At 42.0% G+C, this 10,519-nt stretch overlaps 1 long non-coding RNA gene across 2 annotated transcripts in view; it reads right to left on the bottom strand.

Moving 5' to 3' along the window:
* The window catches only part of LOC121015015 (uncharacterized), a 171,607-nt gene extending 161,386 nt beyond the window's left edge, over positions 1-10,221 (bottom strand). For both annotated transcript variants that reach the window (XR_005783566.1, XR_005783560.1), the window contains exon 1: positions 10,040-10,221. This is a non-coding gene — a long non-coding RNA (uncharacterized LOC121015015). The remainder of the gene's footprint in view (positions 1-10,039) is intronic.
* Between the last annotated feature and the right edge of the window lie 298 nt (positions 10,222-10,519).

Raw genomic sequence — 10,519 nt, forward strand, 5'->3', positions numbered from 1 at the left:
ACCCTAGGTTGTCGGGTTTCCAGGCCTTCCTGCCACATCCTACTGGTGTCGTAACAAGCTGTGACCTATTCTCGGGGCACTGATGCTGAAGGTAAGTAGCCACTGCTTGGCCAAGTACAGAATATCAAAATGTCCACCTTCCGACGGCCCCCAGAGTCAAAATAAGTAAAAAAAAAAGACAATACCATCCTAATGCTGCCAAGAATATACAGCTGTGGCATGAAAGATGCCTCTTCAAAAGTCTTCAGAGGGTCACTTTGCCCTGTATTTAACTACTCACTACCACACTGTCCCACCTTTGCCCCCTGATCTCTTTGAAATCTGACAAGAACTTCCAGGACATGCCACGAGAGCAGCCCATCAGCTCAGAAAAAAATTTTACTGAAATGGCTTTTTTTTTCTAACCGTGATATGGGAGTGCTTTTAAATCTGAAGTTTGGAGGGAGAACTGGAACCTAGTCCAGGTGCTCACCAAAGAGGGCTGTTCACAGGTATCAGGCCAGTCCAGAGAAGCTATGGGTCTCCCAAGACCAGTGCAGGTTCTCCCTAACTAGAGGATAATTCAGGAAAGTGAGAACAAAGACAGCATCAGCCCATTCATCATGACTGCAATAACGAATTGCCATATTGACAATGGCAGCAGAAAGCGGAGAGAACAAAATGTTTCAAGATGGAGAGGTGGTTAGGAAAACTGCATACTGCTCATGTTTCTTTAGGAAACACCATGAGAAAAATTAAGTCTTTAACTTCTGATAGCTTCCTGTAGCTAAGCCACAGAAATCTAATTGAGAGACTATGGGCCACAGAAATCTGCTGTCTGCTCTGGCTTCAGAATCATATTATTATAAGCCTTTGACTCGATTACTGTAAGAAACAAAGAATTATTGCCACGGCATCATTATATGGATTGTACACCCAAATGATGCTGTTCTCATCTTGGTATACTAGTCTTTCCCCATTACCTCCAGGGAACAGATAAAGGAGAAACCTCAGGAGACACTGTATTCTGTTTGGTTCTGGGTTTTTTCCAAATGCATTTTGTATTTCTGTGGTAGAAAAGACACAGAATTGAGTGCCTGTATAACAGACAAGAAGACAAGTACTTCCGGGATAGCACTGTGATATTACTGAATTACCACACACCTTTTTATCTTTGGGGTTAGTAAAGATGTTGCAACCACCTATCTTCTCACAATGAAGTGCTTGCATGCTGGTTATATCTGCCCACCACACGTTCTGAGACCGTGCAAGTACACCATTCCATTTGTTCACAAAGTTTACTTCTAATAGTGTATGCACGAAATAAACCCCAGCCTAGAACTAGGTCTCCAAGTAGTTTTATACTTTCATTTTCTGGCTAGTGGCAGATATGAACAATTTGACAAAGCCAGCAGGCTTTCAGAGGAGGGAGGGGCAGCTATCTCCTTCTGTTTCGTTAGAGTAACTTTGTTCAGTGTTGCCGTAAACCTCCATCTCTTGTTCATCAGGAAAACGCCACGACACACATCACCTCCTTAGGTGGCTTCCACTAGCTCTATCAGAACGGAGAGAGTGGCCCTCACCTTCTCCTACCCAAGCAACGCCCTTTGCACACAGCTTTCTTTCACTTCTCACTTCCAATTACAATGACCTCTCTGCAACTCTGCCTCCCCAGAGTGGCTTTTGAAACCCTAGCACCAAGCCCAGCGCCTAGCTCTCAGGAAATGTTCTCTGAATATATGAATGGATGAACGAACTAATCAACCAAGGATGACACTCGAATGGCCAAGAAGCCTCAGGAACATGGGATGTGCCTGCTAGAAGTACAATTCTCTCAGTAGGTACGCAGTTGACACTACAACTGCAAAAACAGTACTGCCAAAGGAGCGTGGTCATGTTTGATTAACCGAAGTACCCAGTATTGGTTGGTTATATTAGCTTAACCTTCTATGGCATGCAGTTTACACGGCCTATGGGAGCAAAATTTAATAGCCACTATATCAGTTCAAGGAAATAATAATGATGCTGCTGCTGACGGTAAGGAAACAACCAGGAAGGGGCGCTATAGGTTAACTCACCATTTATGAGTAGCGGTAAGAGTAGGTTTTAATGTTTATTTTTAACAGAGAGAGAGAGAGAGAGAGAGAGAGAGAGAGAGAGAGAGAGACAAAGCGCACACACAAGTGGGGGAGGGGAAGAGAGAAAGGGAGACACAGAATCTGAAGCAGGCTCCAGCCTCCAGGCTCCAGCTGTCAGCACAGAGCCCAATGTGAGGCTTGAACCCACGAACCATAAGATCATGACCTGAGCTGAAGTCAGACATTTAACCAACTGAGCCACCCAGGCACCCCAAGAGTAGGGGTTTTTTTGTTTGTTTGTTTTTCTGGTGGTGGCCTTGTTCTGGGGTTGGACAGGGACTTCACAGGTGTTCATTATTCTATTAAAAATACTAAACCACATGTCTTCAACTAAAGATTATGATCAATGATCAATAAAATTCTGTGATAAAATAAGAAATAAAGAGCACAAATCTTCCTACAATGCATAATTCCCAATCTATTACTGTAATTCTCTACCTTTGGAGGGTACTTCAACTTAAATAGCACTCATTGTTCTGTTTCATGTAATGATTTAGATTTTTGTCTACAGTTTAATAAAGTCCTTTGTTAATATGAAAAGTGGTAGATAGCACTCTATAACCATAAGTGAGCTGAACATGTGACATAATACTTTAATTACAAGCAGATGTTCTGTTTTAGGGAACACTATAGTCTCAAGACCTATTTGAATCTACACAATAAACTATGTTAAAAATAAATTAATAAATAAAATAGCAGAGTTCTATGATATTCAGACAGAAGGTTTAAAAGGACGTGTGAAAAGCCAATTCAATCTTTATTTTCCTTCGTTGGTGAGCAATGCCCTTAGTTGTCATAAAAACTAATCCTGGTTAAAGTTGAATTCAGGGGACAGAATTGAATTAACCAGTGTTCCAACAACAATAGCAACAATAAAATGAATAAAACTGAGTGACGACTTTACACTTGCATAAGGCTTTACTGTTTCCACAACGTTGGAACCTGTATTTGTTACCAATGCTAGGATCATTCAGCATGCAGTCAGCAGAGCAGAGCACCCAGTGTGAGGTGGGTAAATATTCATTAGTGAGAGTGATCATGTTAATGAAACTATCTACAGTGTTGTACATCATTCACTCAGGTCCCCATATGAAATCTGACCACAAACGCTGCATTTTATGGTCTGCTTAATACTTACCTACAGAGAGCAACACAATTAACAGGAATGAAGTTAGAATTTAAGTAGAGGGAGGCTTCTACCCTGTGAGGCTATAAATGGTGCCTAAGCAGAGTCAATTAACTCCAGGTCCAGAACTAACCTTGAACCTAAGAGAGCTGTTTCGTTTTGTTTTAAAGGCAGTGGCAGCAGGGCAGGGTGGGGGGGAGAGCTGAGCAGAGATAGGGGAGAGAGAGAATCCCAAGGCTCTGCACCAACAGCACAGAGCCTGACCCAGAGCTTGATCTCAAGAACCACAAGACCATGACCCAATACAAACCCAAGAGTCAGACATTCAACTGAATGAGCCACCCAGGCACTCTGAGAATTTTTAATCATGAAGAAAATGCCATTTTGCTATGTTATTCTAGTGACCTCTGGGTCACAATTTAAATGTGGGCTACAAAGGCTATCGTTCCTGTTGCCTTTACAACAACTGTTCTAAAGGTGAGTCTCATGGATTGCAACCTGTCATGCACAGACCTTAGAGGAACTGCGACATCACAGAATATGGGTTAAAGAAAGGGCTTTATTGAGGAAAGTGGAGGCTTGCACAGTTAGGCAAGAGGAGAGGAGAGAAGGTGGGGTCACTCTTCGCCCCATAGAGAGTGGCCGGGGCACTCTGCTAGACAAGCACTGTGGCTTATTTGTGCAGTAAAGAAACCCAACCCCCTTTCCTCTGTACCTTTGTTAAGGATATGCAGGAGAAAGTGGCCTTGTTATGGAAAGTGCAGACAGATTCCTGTTGCTAGGGGGGCTGTGTTTAGATGCTAACTTTATCAGAATTGTCCAGGAAAGCCAGCCACCCAGCATCCAGAGATCTTGAGGCCCATGTGGAATTTCAGGCCTTCCTGCTGCGAGAAAAGTCACCCACCCTGTGAGAAGCTGAGCTTGGGCACAACATCTCCCCCTGGCACAGGGAAGTCCCCCAGACCAGCTGAATCACTGTCTAGGCAACCCAGAGAAGAGAAGGCATCAAAGGTCATTTGCAGATACCTGTTCCTTGCATCACAGCGTGACCCACAAAAGTCTGTAAAAGACCGAAATAAAATGTTGCTAGCCTGAATCCTTTGCTTCCCTGTGTCTTCTTGACTTGGCCAAATTATAATTCGGCCAACAGGTTGTAGCTGATGCCTAATAAAGCAAGCAATCTGTATCTTCCTATAAGAAGAGGACATCCCTACCCACGTTTCTTTCATTTCCTAGAAATAAGGGTAAATATTTCTCTACAAAGCAATTATAAATCCTTGGCTTCCTTTTATTTTGTCATCCTATTATACCAGTGCCAATTAAAGGAAAAAAGAAAGCTACAGTATAGATCCTGTTTGTAATCAGAGCTCCTGACTCTCACATCTGCCTGTCCCCCACCATGTACGAGACCCTTGGGGTGCATGCCCACCTGGGACTCGGCCTGAGGGTGCTAAGCTCCTGACCCAACCCCCTTTTGCCAACAAAATGTACCTGCTTCAGGCCCCATTCTATAACAATTAATAGTGATTTGATATGCAGATAAATCAACCCTCTTAAGCTTCTCCATGATCTAGTGTTCGGCGCAATGAGTGATTAAGGAATGATGAGAATTGCGGGCACTCAGAGAGGATGTGTTTGTCAGGGAAGGCTTCCATGTTCCTTACTTTCTGCCTGTGGTCCTTTTTACACTTGGCCTCATCTTGGCTTGCTGCCAGACAGGAGGCAGGACTGTAACAGCTGATGAGCCCTCATGGAACATTCTTGAAGTCCTTTGGTTAAGTTCATATTGGCTTTTTGTCCTGATATACATATTCCAGCTCCTCTGTTTCATATTTTGCTATTATTTATTGTATATGTTATTGCTGCAAACCGCTAACTTCCTTTACAGAATGAGGTCTTGTGTAAATAAATTAGTAATAAATATACACTTCGGGTGTTGCTTCCCAATAGTTTTTGGTGTATGTGAATCTCAAAAATGGGGCTCGAGTCTCAAGTTCTTGTTGCTTAGCTATTAAATACTTAGCTTGCTATTAACAATGCCAAAGCAGTATACAGAACATGGAACGCAAAAATCTCAGCTTGATTCCTGATCCTGCATTTGGTTATTTTCCCTAAATTTCCTTTTTCCTCTATTGTTTCTCCATACTGAGGAGGTGTCATTAAAAAAAAGAAATGCAAAAGGTGCACAGGAAATCACCAAAGACCGCCATATCCTTGGCAACCCTTTACGGCCAGGGAAAAACTTTTTTTTTTTTTTTAATTTTTTTTCAACGTTTATTTATTTTTGGGACAGAGAGAGACAGAGCATGAACAGGCGAGGGGCAGAGAGAGAGGGAGACACAGAATCGGAAACAGGCTCCAGGCTCTGAGCCATCAGCCCAGAGCCCGACGCGGGGCTCGAACTCACGGACCGTGAGATCGTGACCTAGTTGAAGTCGGACGCTTAACCGACTGCGCCACCCAGGCGCCCCGGGAAAATCTTTTAAGAAGGAAAGGAAATATCATATCAAAATCATTTATTAACTGATTAACTACCAAGATAAGTATGACTCAAGTCTCATTAACAAACCGACATGTAGCCAATCCTTCCAACCTTTTCATAAGACCTTTTAATATTCCTTAAGGTAAGTTTCCTCAGATCTAAAACAGATTGCTTAACCTTGAGTCCAAATCAACAAAATACTCCCAAGTACTCCCCCAGCCCTCTGGGTGAGGGCCTGACAGCTGGACGTGGGCATGACACAGGAAGTGCAGTGTGTGCTACCTGATGCACCCTGGGGAATGTCTGCAGCCGTGGAGAATCAAGCAGGTACCTGTCTGTGCTTCCTGTGGTCTCCAGGAGCTGGGAACTAGACCAAGTCACACCATGTTTCAACTGCAGCAAAACACAAATGGCAACAGTGCAAGTGCAATGCCAGGCAGGAAGCACTTTTTCGACATCAAAAATATTATCCTGAAAACACAGCTAGTAGTACACTAGAAGATAAACCACATACCTTTCTCATAAACAAACAAAAAAAAAGTCTCCAAGCTGCCTGCTGATCCAGGTCTTCTGATTCCCTTCTCTACAGTGGGCATGTGAGATCCCTTTGTAACATAGTGGAATGAAAAACGAGCCAAGAAACAGCCAAATAAATGACACTCCTGTCACTGTTTCCGAACCACTAGAGGACACCATTCAAAACTGCAGCATAAACCCCAGGTCTGCGGCTTGTCAAAATGCTTCCTGCTTGCTTTTACTTCTATATTAGTCAGCCTCGGGCTGGTTCAAGATTTGTCATCACAGAATGAGATTCTTTCCTTTTCTTATATATATCAAACTAAGAATTTAAATCCTTTGTGATGCACCTCTCTGAGATCTATAATGATTTTTTTCTTTCCAAATACTGTGTCACATTCAATCCTGAAAGCCAGAGGTCACAGGGCATCTTTTCTCATTTTTAAAAACAAATCGTCAAAATATTTGAATATTTTAAGTATGACTGTGTGATGAATACATAAATAAATAATAAAAATAATAAATAAATACATACATACATAGACAAACAAACCTAAATAAATCACTTAGATTCCCAATATACTATGGGACTTGACACCAAAATCAAATATCCCACACATACAAAATACTATAAGAAATCGCCCACCTGCTCCAGAAAACGCTCAGATAGATGACCAAAGTCCACCTCCTCCATCACACTCCCTTCACACCCACCATCACCGCCACCCCATACAAACTATCTCCTTCCACACAATTTCCCAGATGGACACACAGGTATCTCTGCAAAATATAGGCTTAATACTACTACCCTAAATAGAATTCAATTATAAGTCTAATTATAGACATATAATTCTTTCAGATACTTCAAAACAATAAAGAGGATTTTTTATATTACTATAGGCTCAGATTCTGCCAGCATATGGAGTATTTAGCATGTATCACTGTCGTCAGAGTTTCATACTCCCATTAACGTAATTTTTCCTGAAGCAGAAATCAGTTGAGTTCTCTATCATGAATTGCATTTCCAGCTGGGTCAGTGCGTCTGTAGTATGAGTTATCTGGGAGATATCACAGCTACAGCTTTCATGATCAACTTGTAGTGCTTCCCCCAGCTATGGTAAAAATTCACGGAACATGCTTTGTGGATGGTGGGAAATGTTATAGTTATGCTAAGACAGAGATGAAAATTGCATATGAGAAGTTGAAAAAAAAAATATATATATATATGTATGTACATGCATGTGGGTATTACTCTACCTATAGCCCTCATCTGGCTGTAGGGAAAGCAGGTTTATTTTTCTTTCAAAGGGATCCACATTATGTGATCAGGCTTTGTCTAAATACAAATTGCAAGACAGCCTAGACCTTTTCCTTTTCATTTCCTTGCATTTCCTCCCTTGAATAATTTCTGAACTCAACTCCTGATTGTGCCACACAGTGGCTTTGTGACGGTTGACAGGTTACTTAACTTCTCAGAACCTCTCTTGAGAATGGAGATATTAACATCATCTGATTCAGAGAATTGCTATGAGGATGGAGTAAGGGAACATCCATGTATAGTTTGTGTGCTTCTACTCACTTGTGTTAGATAACTTTCCACCCCTGCCTTTGCTCAGGAGTAAGATGATCTGGACCATTATATGAACACCTTTCCTTCAAAGTACAACCTTGAAAAATATCAGCTTTTCATCTCTCTGTCCATAAGTAAATGATACTCTAGACAAAGAATGCACAAACATGAAAACATTCACTTTTAACAACAATAGTAGTGGCATCAAGGGAGTCGCATAATAGACAACACGTTTTAAAGTAAGGAAGTATTTTCCAAGTACTGTATTAACTTACCATCTTTCCACACACCAAGTTCCCACAGCAGTCAAGAACATTTGAGACCCGGCTAGCCTCATGTTTCCCCTAATGGAGCACTAATTGTTTTCAAATAAATGCCCCTAGTGTGCAAGCTCTCTATGTAGAAAGCAAGTAGATTAAGCAATGGTAAATTTAACCTATCATTCTGATGTCCACAATGTCATGCTTCAGAAAACTCCAGGAAGGATCCAGTTGTAATTAAACATACTTAAAAAACCCAATAAAAATATTTACTATTTGAATTATGAGAGTATCAATCATTAAACACCTCTCTCAAAAAACAAACACAATTCTATCACTTCTCCCCGTAACGATTATATCTTCAATACACATGCACACACAAATAACATCACACACGCTCACTCCACTCTTGTGATACCAAGTATTTTCTTATGAAAGGGTCTTTAATTTTGTGTTTTCCTTCTTTATTTGCAACCTGTTTTTAGGACTTTAAAAATGAGGTGTTTTAACAGCGCCACCTTGTGGTAATGAGCCATTTCAAATTCATCTGCCCACTGGCTCTTCCCCCACCTTTTCTAGCTTCTGTTTTGAGAGTGGTTTTTTCATTTGTATTCATTAATCATTCGTCAACGTTGGTGTTACTGAAGAAGATAGGATTTCGTCAAAACAAAGTAGGCCATTAAAAATACTAACAAAAAAGCCATAACGTGAGCAGAACAATAGAACCTGTACACTGAAGAATATGCCACTCTTCAGGGTAAGAAATATAGCTACAAATCAAACAGATTTATTAAGAAGGGAGAGAGAAAGAAATCCCAGATGGGCTTTAAAGGGGAAGCTAACCTGACTTAAAGCACTTTGGCTTGTTTTCTTCTTATATCCACCACATTTTCTGCCCCGTTGCCAGTCTGAGAGCCAAGCAGCTTAGAACAGCAAGCAAAGCTTTCCAGCCACAAACAATGGAATATTAAAGCCATTGATATTCTTCTCACAGCAGCAGGAGCCACAGCCAGGTGCTAAAGGAATCAGCTGTTTATGAAGAAATAATCAAATTCCTGCCTTCCTTCCTTCCTCTTCATTTCTGCTTCCTCTCACATAACGACCAACATCCCTTTCCCTAAGGGCCAGAGTGCTACTTGGAGAAAATAATAATAATGTGTGATTTTTTTTTCCCCTAAAACACTTCAACACTAAAAATTTAGACCTCCATTAAGAGCTTTTATGACCAGTATCCAGTGTGGCCAACTGATCATCAAAACAGGTAATGCATGTACTTTTCTTTAGTATTAGATCATTAAATCCGTTGAAAAAGACATCCAGCCTCTGAAAGCCCCTCCTTCAACTTTGAAACAGACCATGATGTGGATCCACCTGATAAAAAATGAGAAGGAGAGATGACTAGAGAATGACAGCCAGAGAATACCCACTCATGAATCTAACTGAGGGCACCAAGGCTGCTGAAGGAGCTTCGCTGAGCAGAGAGGCCCAAGGGGAAGGTGATCTTATGATTTGAAGGTTGAAGTCAGATGCACGTACCCATGTGCACACACAGGGACACTCACCCAGTCCACTGGCATAATAGGGTTCAATCCCAGCTCCTTGCATCGACTTCTGCAAAGACATTTGTCTTCCAGGGCCTCAAACCTGGGACCAGATCCCAGGGATGGGAAGCATGGGGTATGAGACTCAAAAGCCATGTTGTCAAGGTTTGTGAAAGATAAAACTGAAAGAAGGCAAACTGAGTCTATTGGAGATTTTGGTTGACAGAAATAAATCTTAGCATCGGCAGATGACACATGAGGTTGAAATACTGGAAGGAATCATGTACCTGACTGTGAGGAGGAAGGGATGGCCGGAGCAGCCAAAGGAAGCTCTGAGTGTGCCATTGTAATCACCAAAGCCAAGGTATTATTCCGTGAGTGCAGAGCCCTGGAGGCCTGCCAAAATCAGACATGCATCCTAACTGACCTTTCCAAGTCTGAGTGACTCCCAACCAGACTGAAGACTGTGACTGAGGAGTGAATTCCTTTTCCTTCCTGGTGACCCCACATTACTTTCCAGTAAGTTCTCCTGTAGTACAATTGTTCCTTTATCTGCACAGGAAGGGTATTCGTGATTCTTTCTGGAAACCGGAGCACCGTGGGTGCCAGGCTCACTGTCTTGGCTGCTGGCTCAGAGTCTGACCATACACAGACCTGGAAGGAAGCCCAATCATGTGTGTGCTGTGATGCAACAGCCCAGCTCACCACCAGGCGGGGCGGCGGTTTTAACTCTCCCGAACCCATTAGCCTTTTTACGACCAACAAGTAGAAATCACTGTAACTCCAATGGTGTAAAACAAGGGACAGCAAATGATAGCCCTCAGGCCAAATCAGGCCTGCCATTATGTTTGTAGATAAAGCGTTATTGGAACACGGGCATGCTCATTCATTTCAGTATTCTCTATGG

The sequence above is a fragment of the Herpailurus yagouaroundi genome, unplaced genomic scaffold, assembly GCF_014898765.1.
Source record: "Herpailurus yagouaroundi ecotype Mexico unplaced genomic scaffold, PumYag 29, whole genome shotgun sequence".
Lineage (NCBI taxonomy): Eukaryota > Metazoa > Chordata > Mammalia > Carnivora > Felidae > Herpailurus > Herpailurus yagouaroundi.